The sequence below is a fragment of the Schistocerca serialis genome, chromosome 8 (genome assembly GCF_023864345.2).
Source record: "Schistocerca serialis cubense isolate TAMUIC-IGC-003099 chromosome 8, iqSchSeri2.2, whole genome shotgun sequence".
NCBI classification, from domain to species: domain Eukaryota; kingdom Metazoa; phylum Arthropoda; class Insecta; order Orthoptera; family Acrididae; genus Schistocerca; species Schistocerca serialis.
Window position 1 is genome coordinate 204,398,325 of NC_064645.1, and position 16,968 is coordinate 204,415,292.

The following is a 16,968-nucleotide window of genomic DNA, read 5'->3' on the forward strand; positions in this document are numbered from 1 at the left end:
TGTCTTCATAGGGTAAGGTTTTGAGCTGTAAGGGAACAACTTGCGACACAATCAGAAAATTCGCACTTCTATCCACGAAAGAAGAAAGAGCGTCGTGATTCACCTGATATGCTGTATGCAGCAAAGTGTTGCTCTAGCTGCAGACGGTAATCTGTCCCTTCCTCTCGTTGTGCATCAAAAGAGAGGAAGGGAGGAGGCGATAGCACCTAGCCACTGGCATTCAGTGATTCATTTATTGTTTATTGGATTTGTTGCGTTTCCATCAATCTGCCAATAGTTTCCAGCAAGGAGGTAATTTGTTGGCTTTGAAACTGAATGAGGCTGTTAGGTATTGCTCTCCAGAAGTTGCCACTGCATACATACCCACAAGCTTGAGTTGCTTGAAATAGATAAAGTTCCACAAACAAAAGTTAGGAAGGAATATTACGTTTTGCCGAACACTGCCAACTCAGACTCGTCGCCAGTTGATAACTATTGTGTCGGTAGCTGAGGTGGTCAATAAATATAATCAAGCATCTACAATAAAAGGTGACACATTAATACCTTTATTTACACTATGTAAATTTAATAATCAAGTTATACGTAACATCGAATGGCGTAGGTTCTTCTGTGGTGCTGATTTATGACACTAACGTTCTTGCTTGTCAGATAGTCTTGAATGCTGATGAACTTCTGTGCGTCTCTGAGACGTTGTAATTCCCAGTACCATCATGCTACACTGATGTATTGATCTCACAGCAGTCCTCCGTACTAATATTGATGAGTGTGTCAGCGCACTAAATCTGCTTAAAAGAACGCAGCGGCCAATAGGCGTCGCACACAGTTAGGTTACGTGGTTTTAGCATCCTCTGGCACCACCGGATGGAAAACATCGAGCGATGGATGATCGATGCTTGCCCGGCGGCATGTTGTCTGGACACTTACAAGTGGCTTTCTCGCTTAGCTGTAAGCGGCGTGCTGCGCTCAAATGCTGTCGCTGAAGAAATCGTTAATATCGCAGTCCTCCTGCCGATAACTGCAACGAAGAATGTTACAAAAAACAACGTAAGATGAAGGAATTACCCGAATGGGACGGAAATCGGTAGATGTGATGCTCATATACAAACAAATGATTCCAGTTTCATAAAAACTGGTTGATTTATACAAGAGAAAGCTTCAGAGATTCAGCAAGTTAATAATAGTGACGACAGGCGAAGGTTAGTATAGATTCGTGCGCCTGTGAAAAGATCTATGTGCGAAGCATACAACAACTACCACCGCCGCATCTTAGCACAAGATCTGTCAGAGAACCCGAGAAAATTCTCGTCTTATGTAAAATCGCTAAGTGGGTCTAAGGCTTCCATCTATCCTTTGTTGCCCAGTCTGGTGTGGCAGTTGAAGATAGCAAACCGAAAGCCGAAGTTTTAAATTTCACGTTCAAGAAACCGTTCACACAAGAGAATCGTACAAATGTACTGTTATTTGACCATCGGGCACACTCCCGTATGGGTGACGTAGTAATAATCGTACCTGGCATAGAGAAACAACTAAAACCTAGTTCGATTTTAAAAAGAGTATTCTACGGCATTGCCCTCTTTCCTAGCTTCCATTTATCGTGAATCTCTCGCCCAGCACAAAGTCCCAAGTGACTGGAAAAATGCACAGGTGACTCCAGTAAATAAGAAGGGTAAAAGAACGGACCCACAAAATTACAGACCAATATCCCTGAGTTCTGTTTGTTCCAGAATCCTTGAACATATTCTCAGTTAGAATAGAAAAAACTTTCCTGAAACTGAGATGCATATGTCCACGAGCTAGCAGGGTTTTAGAAAGCACTGCTCGTGCGAAACTCAGCTTGCCCTTCTTTCACATATACTGAGAACTATGGATGAAGAGCAACAGGCAGATTCTGTATTTCATTTCCGGAAAGCATTTGACACGGTACCCCATTGTGGTTTCACAGATAAGTGAGTTGCTCGAAGAATTCTTAAATCATAGAAGCCAGTACGTTGTCCTCGACGGCGAGTGTTCATCAGACTGGGGTATTCATCAGACTGGGGTCGCCAGGAGTATCTCCGAAGATGCCCAGCATATTTCTGGACAAAACAGCAGGAATCAAAAAGTATCTTGGACCACAGCCATGGAGCTCGGAAGACTCATCAGAAACTATGACATCCGGTCTTGAAAGCCTTCATAGTATGTTCCTATTAGTGTCTGTCTGTTAGTTGATGTGGTACCCAGTGACCACAAATTTATGATACTTTCAAGATTCATGGACGATTGAAACGGCTGAACCTTGGCTTATGTTCAGTTCATGCAGAATAGCATCTGTTCTGGCATGAGGATCATCACGAATCATTCACTCAGCCGTCTCGATGTCCCTGTTGGAAGTGGAAGTTCTCCCCGAACGCTCTTCGTTGCAGCTACGTTCACGTTCACTTATACGGCGATTTATCCGCTGGTAAATTTTTCGTTTGGACAGGAAACGAATCAGTCCAATTTATTCCTCTCTGCTTAGAGACACCGGGATATTCATAACAAAATGCTGTGAAATCGTTATGGATAGAACTGTTCACCATATCAACACAGCTAACGTACATACACAACAGTGAGGTTATAGCCATCCCATTGTTCAGTCAGTGCTGTTAAACTATATAGCAGAAGAATTGTCTTTTCATATTGACTTGACACGTGGTAGATATTATGTAACCAGTTCCAATCGGAACCGTTACGCACAGCGACCGTAGAATACAAGGAAGGAGAACGACATCTAACATATGCGAAGGATGAATAAAGTGGTATGTTTGCATGTCTCTCACTTCAACCATTTCGATTCATATGTCGGGGATAATCCTGGTTGCTCTCTGAACTCGGAAAAACTTGCTGGCGTGTTGTCACTATTTACAACAAAAATAATTCTCATGACCAGTTTGGGGGGGGGGGGGGATGATGCCTTATACGAGCCGACTGTTGTACTGTCATATTTATGGGGAAGTTCTGTGGTGAAGTTTAGTATGCTTGCAACGTGAAATACCACCTGCCAAGACACATACCCATATCATCCCATAATTTGAGAGGTTACTGCCATGTCATATACCCATCTTCTTCCATAATTTGAGTGACTACGATGGCTCACTCTCTTACTGAGCACTTTGGTGTGGAAAATAATAAATTCTGTGTCATTCTTCACACTGTTGAAGACTGCATAGCGTTTTCCAAGCAAATCATTAAGGTTCCACTTCCTCCACTCACTAAGTTTCATTTGCGCGTCTCTTCAGAAATTTTCTGAGAAATTGCGTCAGGTGGATACGCATTTCACAGAGCTGTGTATCCGTATGATTAAAAGTCTATAACGAAGAATGGGTTCTTTCCTTACAAATACCTGGGTTCGCTGGAACAACTCCATGAAAAAAGATTGCCCGACATCAGCACATTCTCCAGTAAACTAGCAGTCAATACCATAACGGATGCGGAATATGAGCATCTGGCGAATATTAGGCAGGAATTTGGGATCCCTAATTTAGGAGAATATGCAATATTATATAAGAACATTAATGTGCAACTGCTCACAGATGTTTCGAGAAATTGCAGAGTGTGTGCGTCGACCCGTACACTCTGGATCCTGTCTGGGACGCAATGTTAAAAATACACGTGTCAGCATCGGACTCTGGACCGATGTTGACATGTTGGTCTTTATAGAAAGCAGGATTCGCTGGAGATTTTCCTAGTGTGTGCATAGGTATGCCAAGATGAATAACCTGCGAATGAGTGAGGAATACAAGGCAAGTTACACCCTTTGCTTGGATGTAAACAACCTACAGGCTTACAGGCACACCCTGTTAACATACTTTTCAGTTGACGGGTTCCCAAGGCAGGCTGATGCGGAAATCGCCAGATTGGATAAGTTCTAAGATGTGGCTCCGGATTTTGATGAAGGATATGTCATGGAGGCGAACATGGCATATTTTACTGATTTGCATGATGTGGACAGCGACTTGTTGCTGGTCCGTAGCGTTTAGTCCCACGCAGTGGTTCCATCCCCAAGCTGATGACAAAGCTGGGGAGATACATTCTGCACTAAAATGTCTCAGTGTCTCAGTTTGGGGATGAAACTTATAAGAGCCATCTACAGCTTCTCATTCAATAACGCAAGTTGAAGGAGTACATACATATAAATACCGAAAAGAAGGCTCTCGCGACATGTAACTTCAAAAATGATTTTTTAAATGTAATGGACGATACAGCTATTGGCAAAACAATGAAAAATGTTAGAGGTGCCGCGAAATTAATTTAGTTTACCCTTAAGAGATGCGTTATGGATGAAGAGATGTATTGGCAGGCCTAATTTTGAGTGGGTCACGATCTTCAATAAAGAACTAGTTGGTAAGGAGATGGCTAAGCTTTCGTTGGAGTTCACGAAACCTGTCAATGTCGGCATATGTATTCTGGACATCTCCAAACCCCACATGTGCCGATTTTGCTATGAGCTTGCGAAGCCAAACTTCCCTGATCCAAAGTTACTTTATATGGATACCGGCAGCTTCATCCACTAGGTGAAAGGCTGTGATCCATATGAAGTAATTAGTTATCATCTTAACGCATTCGACTAGTCTGGATATGCCTATAATTCATAAAACAAGAAGGATATCGTCCTGATGAAAAACGAGATGAGTGGGTCTTGTATTGTCTTGTGGAGTTCGAGGGGCTCAAATCTAAAACGTACGCATATCATACAGCTACAGGTGCAACCGAGAGGTGGGCGAGTCGTGCGCCCTCAACGGTTCTCGCGATCAGAGACTGGAAAGATTGTCTACTCAACGGCGTTGATGGTGCTCCGCCAATTCTATAGTGCCCCGAGTAGTCTTTCGATGGAGATGTCATGAGGTACATACTGCAACGCAGCTGAAAGTTGGTCTGTGGCGCCATGACGACAAACGGTTGATCAGTGAGGACGGGGCTGGGACCCTACTGTTCTCATAGTATTCACTTGAGTAATTGGAGATTATGATGGACATTTACTTGCGTAAAAGAGCGAAAACTATAAGTAGAAAGAAAACTGAACCCTATTAAAAGCCAGTCAGAAAAAATGAATGATCAGATGGAAAATGTAGTATACAGGATGAGAGGTAGTTAATACAGATCACTCCAAATATATCCAGATTGAATAATTATATCGAGGCGCAATTTTTGCCAAGTTGTAGCAGACAAGATGGCAAGTTTTCTGACGTTCGAAAGTAATTTTTATCGTTTATAATCACCGAATTACTACGCTGACTTGGTTAGTTTTCAGTGGAACTATATACTTCTTTCTGTGTTATTTGCAAGAAGCTTCTAAGAGAACTTCAACAACATAACACGTATGGGACTTAATCAAACAGTATTAAGATAACATCGCCACCAACCTCTGTCCCGCAGTCAGGAGACGAGATTCCACAAACTTCTGTCGTATTGTACCAAAAATAAGCAAGAAAAAAGCTCAGGTACGGCTATAACATCAAGTGCTCAAAATATTGACCCTGAGCACTGCTGCAAGCTATAAAGTCAGTCTAGAGAAACAATAGTATACGTTTAATTTCATCTGGAACTAACGGTAGCACAGGCCCGTGTTTTGAGGCATTTGATACCTTCGGGAGTTGTCGGTGTTTCCTAATAGACCTCTTATTTTAATTTTTGCCACAGATAACAGTATAGAAGTGTTAAGTTTCGTGAGTGTGCAGACCATTTTGCGTTTCCTGAACCACGGTTTTAATGCCTTTCAAATGTTCTGTTAATAGGTCATAATATGTGCAGAATTAGGGGATATCCGTCAGTTAGGTACGCTATTGATTACCTTAGGTCCAGTGGGATATCTTCCAATAACTGCGGTAGCACCATATCTTAGAAATTTGAAATTCTTAGCTGTATTTAGGTACCCATCAATAAACCAGTGACCAGTGATGAGGATTTTGAAGAGCATGCACCAAACGTTCATAGATCAAGATCGTTGATTTAATAAACTTCTTTGAGTCAGCGTGAATTTTCAAGTAAAGGGTAGCGCAGTTTCCTAAGATTAGCTTACCAGTCGTTTGTAAACGACGCTTGTTCCTTAAATAAAATTTTGCATAGATACGTCACATCAATTTGCACTTTTCGTAGCTGACACTCACAGAACAGTAAAGAGTTTTGGAAGTCATTGCCATGACGCTGTAGAAGCATCGAAAAGTGAACAGGATGAAAGGCGATGGAATGTAACGTTCACAGAAAAACCGTTGGATTGATCTCTCTAGATCATCGGAGATGCCTTTTAATGACACATGCACTGTGCTGCTAAAATGTTAGTTTCATTTCTTTCATCAGTTGCTCTTCTTTTTCTGTGGCGTATTTCATTCTCCACGCTTTCAGTTTCACAGATTGTGAGTGCTTGACAGGATCTGGACAGTCTTCAGTATATAACCGCACTGCTGCTCTAATACACTGGTGTCCAAAATTAAAGGAACAAACCGCTATTTCCCCGCACTGTATCTAATTCACGATATAGTCATACCAACCGTCAACAGATGTCCATACAATCGTGTTCTGCACGGAAGATGGCATTCCGATCTAACGGACAACCACGTCAGTAATGACAGCGGGGTACCCATCAAACTGGGTGGTATTTGTTGGGTAGCTCCACATCCACAATTGCTGTGTACATAGCCGCAGATGGTGTAGTATGGCACAGAGAAGACGCCTCCCTGACTCTCTGCAGTGGAGAAGAGTAGGGGAAATACGCACGACAGTTGCAATCTGAGTTCTAGGCGCTCAGTCCGGAACCGCGGGACTGCTACGGTCGCAGGTTCGAATCCAGCCTCGGGCATGGATGTGTGTGATGTCCTTAGGTTAGTTAGGTTTAAGTAGTTCTAAGTTCTAGGGGACTGATGACCACAGATGTTAAATCCCATAGTGCTCAGAGCCATCTGAACCATTTTTTAGTTGCAATCTGATGTGGCCCGATGGCTTAAGGTGAATCGTTCTGTTGTTTCTCGGAGGTGGCGACAGATTGTAGCGACCGAAACTGTATCCCAAAGACCAAGGCAGGGCCTACCTCATGTGACATCAGAAAGAGAAGACAGTTGGCAGTAAGGGTACAACGGTACCGTCTTAGTACTGCACGGCAACTGGCATTTGACCTCGCAGTATCCACGAGGCAAACGGTGTACAACAGTCTTCGGCCGAGTGGCCTTTACTGTCGAAGGCTGTATGTGTACCTCTGACGCGTCTTCATAGAAGGGAACGTCTAGAGTGGAGCCGTCAATACGCCACCTTGACGATCGAACAGTGGACCAATGTTCTTTTCACATATGAGTCCTGAATTGGATTAGACAGCAAGTCTCGACGGATTCGCATCTGGAGAGAATGTGGAACACGATTTCAGGACCCAAACATTGTGGAAAGAGACCGATGTCGAGAAGGATCCCTGATGGTGTGGACAGAGATTATGTGACCCCTCGAACAACTCTTCATGAAATTGTACGGGTGAATCGGTAAGGTTTAACTGCTGTCAGGTAATGTGACAAGATCTTGTGACCTCATGTGCGGTTGTTCCGAGGTGCTGTGGTCCCAGACTTCGTTTTGATGGACAATAATGTTCGACCTCATAGAGCACAGGTGGTTGATGTTTTATTGGAGACAGAAGATATTGCACACATGACGTGGCCTTTGCGCTCTTCAGATTTGAGTTGCATAGAAGATGTCTGCGATACACTACGGAGACGGACTGCATCACCCCAGGATCTACTAACCAATACTCAAGACTTACGAGCTGTTCTGCAGGAAGAATGGGCGTTACTGCCTCAACACGAGATTGACGACATCATTCACAGCATACCCTGTCGTTGTCAGGCCTGTACTGCTACCAGAGGTGCTCACACCCCTTACTAAGCACAGTAATCAGTTGTCGCAACACATGTACAAATCCGTTAAGTTGGAAAAAACGAAGAACATTTTTGTCTTCCGTTATTCACGTTGCAGTTGTTTACATTCTGTATTCTTTGCTTTGTTTCTGTTTTACTGTCGCTTGTTTATACTGTTTTGTGGCAAAATAAACGCAACCTTGCAAAATTTCCGTTTGTTCCTTTAATGTTGGAACCAGTGTAGTTTGGCGACATTCGCTGTAAATGATATTCACTTTTTCGACTGTCTTATACATTGTGCAGTTCTCAATAGCTTTATGAGCAAATTATCTGGCTGCTACAACAGCAGAACATAGACTGACGGGCGTCAACCGCACACGTAAACACAAGAATCATACCTGAATTACACGTTTGCCTACATTTTGCATAATGGGAGAGATGTTTTGTGCAACCTCTTATTCTGACGGCTGGACAGTGATTTGCAGTGCTGTTATCTTGATAGTATTGATCAAGTCTCATACATGTTACGTCATTAAAGTTCTCTTAGAAGCTTCGTTGAAATGCCACAGAAAATGTATGTAATCCCATTAGCAAATGAACCAAGTCGGTGTCCTAATTTGGCGACAATAAACGATAAAAATTGCCTGCGAACGTCAGGAAGTTCACCATATTGTCCGCTATAACTTGGCGAAAACCACACCTCGATGTATTTTTTCATTCTGGATATATTTGGAGGGGTTTTTCTTAGCTGCCTCATCTGTATAGTTTCTTCTTCTTTAGTACTAGTTTTAGTGTAGATAAATAGCATCTCTGTATGTATGTATCTCTGTAACTAATAGTATTAGCTCATAAAAAATGATTATGCAGTATGCATGCAAGTTATCTTTAAAGGATAAAAAAGAATTTATTGTAAAAGCGGCTTTGATATTTATTGCAAATAAATAATAAATTAAAAATTAAAAATAGTTATAAATAAACAAAAATGAGGAATTGGAAACAGAACTTTACTGTTAATAAATAATAAGATAATTTGTTATATCATTGTTATTAGTTAGAAAAGAAGCCGATCGTTTCAGTACAGAGTCTAAATGATAAGCCACATGCACTTGTTCTAGAGAGAGGAAAGGAGGGATTGAAAATTATTGTTTATAATTCAGAAATTGGTATGTTATTATTATTCAAAAACCGTCTGATCCTCTCACCATGGCAAACAGACATTGAACGACAAAGCTCATACAATTGCTCAGAGAGGAGGGGAGCAAGGTTGAAGGCGAGCTTTGTTTCCCAGCCAATTTTATGTCACTCAGTTGCCCAAGATGCAAGGGCAGGGTATGAGGTTACATCCTGAATGTACCACACACAAGTGTCCTACAGGCGTGGGCGACCACGTGACCAGTATTAGGTTACATCCTGACCTTGGAGATAGCAAGGCCAATTGGCTTAGGTGTAACCTGGCACAGAATGTGACCTTGAGATAAGATCGTTGTCTTGGTTTGTACTGGTACTGCTCCTCTACTCGTTAACTGGTGCACTTGCAGGGTATGCTGAAAAAATAATGGTTCTGCTTCCTGCCACCAGGTAAAAATTTGTCGCTGTAAGCAGACAGAATGTGGTATGGGTGCAAGAAACGGTGGTTCTGACAAATTAATTAGTGTATGGTCACAAGTTACACGTGTTCAATATGATCTCCCAACTTAGCAGCTTGCTGCATCTTCAACTTGACATGGTTGACAGTTGCTCGCAAAATATCCAGTGTAATCAGATAATCAGAGTGACATGTCGTCGTATGCTATCCTTCAGGTGAGGAAGAGTCCGGGTACATCCCTGATAGACACTACAACTACATCTACATCTACATCTAAGTGATTACTCTGCTATGCACAATAAAGTGCCTGGCAGAGGGTTCAATGAACCACCTTCATGCTGTGTCTCTACCGTTCCACTCTCGAACGGCACGCGGGAAAAACGAGCACTTAAATTTTTCCGTGCGAGCCCTGATTTCTCTTATTTTATCGTGACGATCTGGGCTTTAGGTCGGAGGATTTGGAAAATCACACCGCGTAATTCAGCTGTTTCTTTAAACTTCTCGATCATATTCTTTAGCTCAGTTGCAGACATGGGGCATCTTCACAGCTCTTTCTGTCGGCGATATTGCCGCAATGCAGCGCTACTATTGCTGCCATTCTGACAATATAACGTTACTAGCAGTGTACAGTCTTTATTCTCAATAGTCATTGCCTTTCGCACGGAACAGTTGAATCTTCTTAATCATCTGCACAAACAGCAGCTTCAGAAAAGAAATCAAGACACGTCACCAAGCGACGAACAGCATACTGTAGTCAGAACAGGAAACATTTCACGTTTTGACTGCTTACAGCCCCATATTTTCATCTGGTGACAGAAAGTGAAATTATCATTTTTTCAGCATATTCCACGAGAGCACCGGCTAATGAACATATCTACGATGTTTCAGAATCCTGTGATCTATATAGCCCGCGCTGCAGCACTTGGAACACCGACAGTTTAATTATATCCAACCGGAATAACTGAAACTGCAGAAAAGATTTTTTAAATTATTGAGTGTTAATTATAATACTTGGCAGCTATTTTTGTTATCGTACTAGGACTCAGCAAACTAAAAACTATGAGAATACACGTCTTACTAAAACGTGTTTTATACAGTGCCTCTGTGTTATGGTCAAGAACTGATGTGATTCAATGCATATTCTGTAAGTAACTTGATGGAATCAAAAAACATCTGCTGTCACATGGAAAACTAATCTGGGATTTACCCGAATGTGACTGGCCCCGTAGTGGGCTGCAGTCCGATGCCCATATTGGCGAGGCCAGCGGATTCCCCTGTCGCGAGGATGGTTGCACGGTAGCCGCGCACGTGTTGTCTCCCATTCCTGGCACCTTCCTGAAGCCAGTTACGCACAGCGCTCGGTGATATCATCTTCCGGCGGTTGCAGCAACTGCAAGACTACTTGGCATGAGGTCATGCAACAATTCCTTCTGATGCATAACAGCAAACATTAATCATTCTCGCATGCAACAGTCCGTGCCTGAATGAATTTTCTAGATGCAAAACGCGAACTCTATTCGCGGAGAAAAAACCCATTCGGTAAGCACTCGTTGAGCTGTATTTTCTCTGAACATACCGTCGTGATCGCTTTGTGAGATATGCATGGGAGGAAGCAATGCGTTGCTTGACACTTCTTGGAATGTACGCTCTCGGAATTACAACGGAAGATCTCTCCACAATGCAGCTCGCTTCTCCTGCAGCGTCCGCCCCTGGAGTTCAATGAGCATAGGCGTGACACTTCCGGTCTTACCAAACGAAATCGACAGGGAAAAGGGAAGATTAGACTTTAACGTCCCGTCGATGATGAGGTTATCAGAGAGAGAGAGAGAGAGAGAGAACACGCTCGGACTGAGGAAGGACAGAGTACCGAGGCCTTTCCGAAGAGATCCCACTCCCGGGATTTAGGGAAAGTAATGGAGAGCTAAATCTAGTTGATCAGCTACTAACTCAATAAGTTTCTGATGCCTCTCGAAGACGGTTCTTATCGAAAGCGTTCGAACTAAAGACAAGGTTAAAAAATACGTTATTCAACAGGAAATCTACTAGTGTAACATAATCACACCTAATGTTGAACACTGTGAGCAGTGGCTACTGGCGCTAGTTATGCTCCACTTGCGTCGTTGATATCGACAGTCGTCTGGTCTTTTATCTCTGTTCCGCCTTTAGTTTTCCGGCTTGGCGTGTGGCCGGGCTCTCTCTCCGGTCGGCGGTCAACGAGGCAACGTGCTTTGAAGGCAGGCCCTCGTCTCGATTAGTTGTGCCTGGGCCTCGCCGTCCTTGCCATTTTGCCGCGCGCGGAGTGTACGGTGCTGATTAGTCAACGCGTTTGCGTGTGAAACGGTGGTGGGTCCGTCATCTCATGCTGGACATCTTCTCATCGCGTAACTGGAAGCATTAAGTTGCGTATGATTCATATTCTGCTGTTAACCTATGAAGATTTGTGAAACTTATGGTGGCGTGTTGTATTTACCGGAGATCAGTTAAGGATGGTTTTGAATAAGAGAGTGTTATACGGAACTTACGAAGTCTAAGGCTTCGGAGTGTTGTTTCCGCGGAGCGGAGTATAATTATTTCGGCAAATGCAAAAGGAAATAGAGTTTTACTGATTGTTTTAAAGGCTCCTTGCAGCGCTAATTTGATGTAGTACGGACAGTGTCTTGAAAGGAGGATATATGATGAACATCAACAAAAGCAAAACGAGGATAATGGAATGTAGTCGAATTAAGTCGGGTGATGCCGAGGGAATTAGATTAGGAAATGAGACACTTAAAGTAGTAAAGGAGTTTTGCTATTTGGAGAGCAAAATAACTGATGATGGTCGAAGTAGAGAGGATATAAAATGTAGACTGGCAATGGCAAGGAAAGCGTTTCTGAAGAAGAGAAATTTGTTAACGTCGAGTATAGATGTAAGTGTCAGGAAGTCGTTTCTGAAAGTATTTGTATTGAGTGTAGCCATGTATGGAAGTGAAACATGGACGATAAATAGTTTGGACAGGAAAAGAACAGAAGCTTTCGAAATGTGGTTCTACAGAAGAATGCTGAAGATTAGATGGGTAGATCACATAACTAATGATGAAGTATTGAATAGAATTGGGGAGAAGAGGAGTATGTGGCACAACTTGACAAAAAGACGGGACCGGTTAGTAGGACATGTTCTGAGGCATCAATGGATCACAAATTTAGCATTGGAGGGCAGCGTGGAGGGTAAAAATCGTAGAGGGAGACCAAGAAATGAATACACTAAGCAGATTCAGAAGGATGTAGGTTGCAGTAAGTAATGGGAGATGAAGAAGCTTGCACAGGACAGGGTAGCATGGAGAGCTGCATCAAACCAGTCTCAGGACTGAAGACCACAACAAACAACATGTTAATTAGTGTGCTCTTTGCCAAGTTTCGGTTTGAGACATTTTTTTTTTAATATGAAGGGCAGAGCTTTTGTTAAGTCAGTGTAATTTTAATTGCTCTTCTATTCGGAAAATGTCTCACTTTGGTTTTCAGTTACAGATAGTCACGTAGTTAGTAAGCCTTGCATGGTCTTGAATAAGGGGAATCACGAGAGTTAAATTTGTCTGCTGCGTGAATTATTTGCTGTTGCAGAAATGGTCTGGTGTGTTGGGCAGATGGGGTTTTTCTCCTTGGCGGGCAAGCTGAGATCGTGTGTGTGTTCGGCGTGTTTTCTGCCCCGGCTTGCAGCCTGATCATCTCCGAAAGTGCTTGGCGGTTGCTTTCTAGTCGTTTGGTGTTCCGAGTACCACGGTGTATAAGCCGCGCTTCCATCCTTTAGTTAAATATCCGACCTGTCCGCCGGAACGGACGAGATCTTTTCATAAGTAACTCAAGGAGAATCATTAGTGTTGTGTAAATTTTGGTTACTTAAGCAATGAACTGGATAGTGTGCTTATGGTGGTGACTGTCTGTGGTCCTTTTGCAATCAGATCTAATTATTATCTTTAAAATACTGTTTTTTATATTAGTTCATGTCCTAATCACACAGTTTTTCTAAGTTACGTGAAGGACAAGCGTCCGCAATTTCATGACTTGGTCTTCGGTAATTCCATTTGTATCTTTTTTTATTTAAAAAAATAGGCCAGACGGTTAAAGTCAGTTTTATATTTTCTTAAGAGGACAAAGATCTGAACTAAATTTTTATATTGTTATTCTGATTCTGTAATCCTGTAATAATGAAACTTGTTCTTTAGTTGAAATAAAAATTATGTACCAACCACAGGTTTGTCCATCATCAAAGATCTCTAGCTTCCTATCTCCTTTGAGTAGCTGTGGTTAAATTGCAATATTGGTTTCTCTAGCACGTAACTTAATCAGTAACACAGCTCACACTCGCCACGCGATACATTGTAGCGCAATAATATCGCGTTCAAAGGAAAGACATTTGGACTGTCAAAATTTTATCAGTAAATTGTCGAAATGTTCCTAACAATCTTCTCGATTTTACTGCTCGTCAGGAAAGTTCTCGCGCTCAAGTTATTCTTGGGAGTGAGAGTTGGCTGAAAGCCGAAGTAGAAAGCTGTGAGATATTTAGCGAGTCATGAAACGTATATCTGAAAGACAGAATATATGCCATTTGAGGTGGAGTGTTTATTCCAGTTGACAAACATACTGTCCCAGTTGAGGTCGAAGTTGAGTGTTACTGTGAAGTTGTCTAGTCGCGCATAACAGATCTAGGTGAAACCAAGTTAATTGTTGGATGCTTTCACCGGCCACCCGATTTCGCTGTGGTAGTTCCGGAGTCATTCAAAGAAAGTCTTCAGTCAGTAGCGCGAAATATCCAAACCATGCAAAACTAGTGGCAGTCGACTTTAACGTGCTGAGTATAGACTGGGGCGTAATTGGATTCATAGCACGAGGGACAGACACTTTTGTGTAGTACTTTTGAACATGGTTTTTCGAAAACTGTCTTGAGCAGAGAGTTCGGCAGCCCACACGAAATGAAAATATTTTAGGGCCTTTTGGCTTTATCGAAAATGTCAGTATAGAAACCGAGATTAGCGATCATGATGTCATTATAGCAACTATGGTTACGAAAGTTAATAAATCATTCAAAAAAGCTAGGAGAGTGTTTTTGCTAGAAAGAGTAGATAAGCAGTATTATCATATCACTTGGACTATGAACTGACATCATTTAAGTCCAGTAAGATGGATGTAGAAGAATTAGGGACAAAGTCTAAACAGATTGCAATTCGTGGTCTGGAAAAATATGTGCCTAGTAAGTGGATTAAGGACGTAAAAGACCCACCATCGTTTTACAACGAAATTCGTAAAATGCTGAGGAGGCAGAGGCTCCTGCACTCTCGGCTCAAAAAAGAAAGCTTAGATGACGACATGCAAAGGATACTAGAGATTCGTAAGTGTGTGAAAAGATCTATGCGTGAAGCATACGACTACCACCTCCATACATCCGAAGATCTAGCCGACAACCCGAGAAAATTCAGGTCCTAAATAACATCGGCAACTGGTCTAAGGCTTCCATCCAGTCATTCGTTGACCACTCCGGTGTGGCAGTAAAAGATAGCAAAACCAAAGCCGAAGTTTTACATTTCGCGGTAATAAGCATCCCTAGCGCAGAGAAACACCTAAAGAGTTGAAAAGATATAAGTCGCGAGAGCGAGATGGAATCCCATCTCGGTTTTACAAAGAGTACTCTACGGCACTGGCTCCTCACTTAAGTAACTTGCATTTATCGCCAACCTCTCGCCAAGCGCAAAGTCCAAAACGACATGAAAAAAGCGCAGGTGACTCCTGTATATGTTGTTGTTGTTGTTGTGGTCTTCAGTCCTGAGACTGGTTTGATGCAGCTCTCCATGTTACTCTATCCTGTGCAAGCTTCTTCATCTCCCAGTACTTACTGCAACCTACGTCCTTCTGAATCTGCTTAGTGTATTCATCTCTTGGTCTCCCACTATGATTTTTACCCCCCACACTGCCCTCCAATGCTAAATTTGTGATCCCTTGATGCCTCAGAACATGTCCTACCAACCGGTCCCTTCTTCTTGTCAAGTTGTGCCACAAACTCCTCTTCTCCCCAATTCTATTCAATACCTCCTCATTAGTTACATGATCTACGCACCTAATCTTCAACATTCTTCTTAGCACCACATTTCGAAAGCTTCTATTCTCTTCTTGTCCAAACTATTTATCGTCCATGTGTCACTTCCGTACATGGCTACACTCCATACAAATACATTCAGGAACGACTTCCTGACACTTAAATCTATACTCGATGTTAACAAATTTCTCTTCTTCAGAAACGCTTTCCTTGCCGTTGCCAGTCTACATTTCATATCCTCTCTACTTCGACCATCATCAGTTATTTTGCTCTCCAAATAGCAAAACTCCTTTACTACTTTCAGTGTCTCATTTCCTAATCTAATTGCCTCGGCATCACCCGACTTAATTCGACTACATTCCATTATCCTCGTTTTGCTTTTGTTGATGTTCATCATATATCCTCCTATCAAGATACTGTCCCTTCCGTTCAACTGCTCTTCCAAGCTCTCACAATGTCATCGGCGAACCTCAAAGTTTTTATTTCTTCTCCATGGATTTTAATACCTACTCCGAATTTTTCTTTTGTTTCCTTTACTGCTTGCTCAATATACAGATTGAATAACATCGTGGAGAGGCTACAACCCTGTCTCACTCCATTCCCAACCACTGCTTCCCTTTCATGCCCCTCGACTCTTATAACTACCATCTGCTTTCTGTACAAATTGTAAACAGCCTTTCGCTCACAGTATTTTACCCCTGCCAGCTGTATATAAGAACGGTAAAAGAAACGACTCGCGAAATTGCAGACCAGCATTCTTAATATGGGTTTTCTGCAGAGTTCTTGAACATATTCAAAATCCGAAAACAACAAATTTCCTTGAGACCGAAAAGTGTATGCCCAGGAATCAGTACGGTTTTAGAGAGCATCGTACGTGCGAAACTCATCTTACCCGTTTCTCACATGATATACAGAGAAATGTAGGTCTTATATCAGTAGAATTATTATTCCGGAAAAGTGTGGTTTATCCGTAAAAGAGATCGCGTATAGTGAGTCTTCGGAATCGCTGTATTAGGAGAAACTGATACCTGATTAATCATCATCATCGTCGTCATCATCATCAATCATTCTATGTTCCCTTTCCTCAATTTTTCCATGCATTACGACCTTCAGCTGTACACATCCATGCCGCAGTTCACCCACGTTCAGTTATTGCTTGTCTCTGCCTCTTTGCACCTCATTAAATCCAGAAACGTTTTTTCGTTGCTCCCTTACTATCAGTTTACGTGTCTATGAATCCAAGGGACCGAAAACCTCGCTGTTTTGTCTCTCCCCACTAATCAACCGATCTATAAATCCAGCTGACATCCATTTCCTTTTTTATCAGAGTCAGAATTCCATCTTCCACTGCCGTAGTTCAAATCTGGTAATACACACTGACTTGACTGTAACTTTCGTTTTTGTACACGCAGGAAGCTCAGTTTTTAAAAGTCTGTTTAGTTCATTAAAAGGTATTCTGCATCATTTTT